This window comes from Apium graveolens, chromosome 8 (genome assembly GCF_009905375.1).
Source record: "Apium graveolens cultivar Ventura chromosome 8, ASM990537v1, whole genome shotgun sequence".
Taxonomy (NCBI): Eukaryota; Viridiplantae; Streptophyta; class Magnoliopsida; order Apiales; family Apiaceae; genus Apium; species Apium graveolens.
Window position 1 is genome coordinate 126,793,564 of NC_133654.1, and position 5,286 is coordinate 126,798,849.

Below are 5,286 nucleotides of genomic sequence, written 5' to 3' on the forward strand. Positions count from 1 at the left end.
TAGCTTCCTTCCTGCCTGGTACTTCCGTGTCACTAGGGAGTGTTCCAGGTTGATGATTGAGCACTGCATTGGCTATTTGACCGATTTGATTTTCCAAGGTCATGATAGCAACCGCCTGACTCTTGTATAACAGCTTAAGTTCATCAAAATCAGCACCAGTAGGTGCAGCTGCACTTCCCTGTTGAGGGTATGATTGCCTTTGAGCATACTGTTGTGGCTGCTGGAATCCAGGTAGATTAAACTGCTTACTCACACCTTGCTGATATGGTGGCTGAATAGCATTCTGATTATTACCCCAGCTAAAATTTGGATGATTTCTGTTATTAGGATGATAAGTAGCTGGCACAGGCTGCTGTTGTCGCTGATAATTATTCACATACTGAACAGATTCGTTGACAAGAGAACACTGATCTGTAGTATGAGAACCTGCACAAAGCTCACAAACCATAGCTATTTGATTAACTCCATATATAGCCAGAGAATCAACCTTCATTGACAGCGCTTGGAGCTGTGCTGCAATAGCGGTGGCTGCATCGACTTCCAGAATACCTGCTACCTTCCCAGGCATCATCTGAGTTGGGTTTTGATGCTCATTTGCAGCCATAGTCTTGATAAGATTATAAGCCTCAGTATAGCTTTTAGCCCATAAGGCGCCTCCAGCTGCTGCATCGAGCATGAGCCGAGATTGGGCCCCCAAACCATTATAGAAACCAGTGATCACCATCCAATCGGGCATTCCATGATGTGGACACTTCCTCAACATTTCCTTGTAGCGTTCCCAAGCTTCGCACATAGATTCTATAGGTTGCTGCGCAAACTGAGTAAGAGCACTCCTCATAGCAGCAGTCTTTGCCATCGGATAAAACTTCACCAGAAACTTTTGCGCAAGATCTTGCCAAGTAGTGATGGACCCAGCTGGTTCAGAATGTAACCAGTCCTTAGCTTTGTCCCTCAGTGAGAATGGGAAAAGCCTCAGCTTGATAGCCTCATCAGTCACGCCATTATACTTAAAAGTGCTGCAGATCTCGACAAAATTCCTTATGTGCATGTTGGAGTCTTCAGTCGCAGCTCCTCCAAAAGAAACAGAATTCTGCACCATCTGAATAGTGCCCGGCTTGATTTCAAAGGTGTTAGCTTAAATAGCCGGATGAAGAATGCTTGACTGAATGTCATCAATTTTAGGCCGAGAAAAGTCCATAAGAGCTGGATCAGCCTGAACAATACGATCACCCATGTTTACTGGTTCTTTCTGCTCAGTTCCTGGATCTGAATCTTCAAAATCTATCTTCTCCGGAATATCAAGAACTTCGTCTGTCTCCTCAGCTGTATCTAAAGTCCTCTTGCGAGTACGAGAACGAGTTTGCATAAATGCTCGCTTAAGTACCTGAAACACAACCGGAAACAATAAGTAACAACTACGTCCTAATCACTGAGTCCTAATCACCACTGATGGTAAGTACATAAACTAAACAAATACGCCGAGTCCCCGGCAGCGGCGCCAAAAACTTGTTAGGGCGAAAACACGCGCTAATATTCACGCAAGTATACGCGTTCGCAAGTAATATAGAATACTTTCTAGTTCGTTCCCACAGAGACTCAGACTAATTATTGTCTAATTAAACTCACGCACCAATGTATGATTACTTCTCAATATTAAGACACTAACAATTAGAATTGTTGACTAAATATTAACTACAATTAATTACTTAATTAAGCACTTAATTAACACTTCAAATTAACAATATTAAACACTCATGAGATCACAACTTCATTACTACTTCCTTCAATAGTTATTGTTATTACCTTTAGCATGTGACAGTGATGATATTAATCGAATAACACGAAACTGATAAAAGCCAACTTTCGTTGTACTAATACCATTCTACCAAGCATCCACAATTAAGATAGAAGTTGAATAGGCATCAATTATGTTGAGTTCCTATATGTCTACAGAAATTGACAACACAACGATTTAAGCACAAGTTATTCCTTTTGATTACACAGGGCGAATAAAACTGTTAGAGTTACCCACTAATCATGCACATCATACATGAACCTATGCTAGCATGGCAAGTTCTAAATCTCAAGATCTACCGTCGCTTCACAAGAGATTAACACCCTATCTTATATGTTCGCGACGCACATAAGACGAATACGCACAACCAATACTAGATATCATACAATCATCACACACTAAAGTATTAACAATTAACTAAAGAATTCCATAGTAAATCCGTTGCAACCCCATGATCACGATTAGCCCATAATAGCACTTATCGTCATCATGGGTTCATATAAAATCATGATAAACAAACACAAGATAATAATAACTAAACTAATTATATTAAACCAGAGTACGTCACAAGAGTAAATAGGTTCAAAGTAAGAAAACTAGCATCCAACGTTACAACGAATTAAGAATCACAAGAAAATATGCTTCCTCTTCGTTGTTGTGTGCTAAAACGGTCTTCTTCCTTATCTCCTTCGCTCCTTGCTTAATACCACGATCCTCTCTCGTGAAAACGTCTCCAAATCTACTTATATAATAGTCCCATAAAACTCAGATTACATAGAAGTTGGAAGCCAAACAGAAGTAGAAGTCTAAAACAATTTATTATTTTTCCCGACCCTGCGCGGCCGCTCAGCATAGCTGAGCGGGCGCTCAGCTTTCTGCGTGGCCGCTCAGCATAGCTGAGCGGGCGCTCAGGACCCTACTGGAAAAATCCTGAGTTTGCTCCGTTTCTTCGCCGTAATCTGCCCCTTTCTTTCCTCTCTCAATGGTGAACACATGCCAAGACTTATTCTTGATGATTACTCCTCTGAAATGCAACTAATACCCTGAAATGCATAAACACTAGAAAAACGCATCAAATACACAAAATACTTGATTTCAAGCCATTTTAAGATGTTCTAAGTGGTATAAAATGCCACTTATCAGACAGCAAGGGTTATACTGTGGGATATGGCTTGATTTCAAAAGACAATGTCATCATTGAGGAGGTTGCCTTAGTGGATGGTCTCAAGCATAATTTGCTGAGTATCAGCCAGCTTTGTGATAAAGGCAATTCAGTAACCTTCAATTCAGAAGCCTGTGTTGTGACTAACAAGAGGAGCAACAAAGTGGTTCTCACTGGTGTGAGAAAAGGAAATATGTACCTAGCTGACTTCAACTCATCAAATGCAGAATATGTTACTTGTTTTCTCAGCAATGCAAGTCAGGATGAAAGTTGGCTATGGCACAAGAAGCTATCCCATTTAAACTTCAAGACCATGAATGAACTAGTAAAGAAAGAACTGGTTAGAGGCATTCCTCAAGTGGAGTTTTCTAAGGATGAATTGTGTGATTCATGTCAAAAAGGAAAGCAGATCAAAGCATCATTCAGGAAGAAGCTTGATTCATCAATTGAAGAACCCTTGCAACTACTACACATGGATTTGTTTGGACCAGTCAATGTATTGTCAATTTCAAGGAAAAGATTTTGCCTAGTTATTGTTGATGATTTCTCAAAGTTCTCTTGGACATATTTCCTAAAGTCTAAAGATGAGGCTAGTGAAATCATTATCAATCACATAAGGCAAGTCAATAATCATCCTGATTTCAAAGTTAAAAGAATCAGGAGTGACAATGGAACTGAGTTCAAGAACTCCACTATGAAAGTATTCTGTGAAGAAAATGGGATTATGCATGAGTTTTTGTTAGATATATATGATAATGTCATGACTAATATGATTTGTGTTTAGTTTTCAGATCTTACTTAACAGGACAAATCAGTACTTATACTGAAGTCAGAACCTAAGATATCAGAACTTAAGTTGTCAGAACTTAAGTTATCAGGAGATATTTATCAGGAGATAATATCAGGACTTAAGGATACTTTCAGATAAGGAAGGCGGCTGATTGAAAAGAAAGAAGATCAAGACAAACGCAAGAAGAGATATGTATGAAGAAGGAATTCTATGAAGAAAAGAATACTTGGAAGAAAAGATAACTACTTGATATATTTTAGGAAGGGGAATTATATTCCATATCAATTAGAATTTATCTTGTAAATGTGTAGTATATAAACACAAACATAGGGTTTACACTAAATATGTTATCATAATCGAAGTTATTATTCATTGTAACCCTAGCAGCTCTCGTGATAATTTGTTCATCACTGAGAGAGGACAGTTCCATCTTGTAACAGAGTTTATTGTGTTGAATAAAATCTGTTTTCTGTTACTTGTATTCTTATATTTGATTTGATTCTGATAAACACTGTATTCAACCCCCTTCTATAGTGTGTGAGACCCAACAAGTGGTATTAGAGCAGATATGTTAACACACAAACAGTTTAAGATCCAAAAATAATCATGTCTGAAGAAGAACAAACTCCAACCAAGCCCACCAAAACTGAAGAACCTCCAAAGACTCAAATCCATAATGGATATGAGACTATTAGAGTTCCCATACTTACACCATCTGAATATCCCATATGGAAGGTGAGGATGTCTATGTTTCTGGAAGCTACAGATCCAGAATACCTTGACAGAATCAATGAAGGACCACACAAGCCAACCAAACTCTCTGTTGTAGTTGCAGGTGAACCAGCAAAATCTGTACCAAAGGAGAAGAGTGATTACACTGCTGAAGATATCTCATCGATTGCTAAGGATGCTAAGGTACGACACTTGCTGCATAGTGCCATTGATAATGTCATGTCAAACAGGGTAATTAACTGCAAGACTGCAAAGGAGATATTGGATGCCTTAGAGACAAGATACCAGGGAACTGATTCAATTAAGAAGAATAGGAAGACTATACTCACTCAAGAGTATGAGCACTTTGACTCAAAACCTGATGAGTCATTGACTGGTTTATATGACAGATTTGTCAAACTCTTGAATGATTTGTCACTAGTTGACAAGGAATATGATCTTGAAGATTCAAACCTTAAATTCTTGTTAGCTCTTCCTGAAAGTTAGGATTTGAAGGCCACCACTATAAGAGACAACTATAATCTTGAAGAAACAACTCTTGATGAAATTTATGGGATGCTCAAGACTCATGAACCTGAGATGGAATAAAGAAGCAAGAGGAATGGAAGAAAGTTAAGGACAGTTGCTCTAAAGGCTGAGGAGGAATCCCCCAAAGCAGTTGCCTCAAGAAAAGGCAAAGGAAAAGCTCTCATCACAAAGTCTGATACTGAGTCATCAAGTTCTGATAGTGATGATGACTCAGAAACTGAAAGCTTACCTGAGATGGATGCTGATGAAGAGATGATGAAGTTGTGTGCTCTTATGGTG

The 5,286-nt window shown here is 38.8% G+C and overlaps 1 non-coding gene across 1 annotated transcript; it reads left to right on the forward strand.

The window, feature by feature from the left end:
- The first annotated feature begins 734 nt into the window (after positions 1–734).
- On the forward strand, positions 735–841 carry LOC141681589 (small nucleolar RNA R71). Its single transcript, XR_012559016.1, has one exon. It is a non-coding gene; the product is annotated as a small nucleolar RNA R71 (small nucleolar RNA).
- Positions 842–5,286: the final 4,445 nt, after the last annotated feature.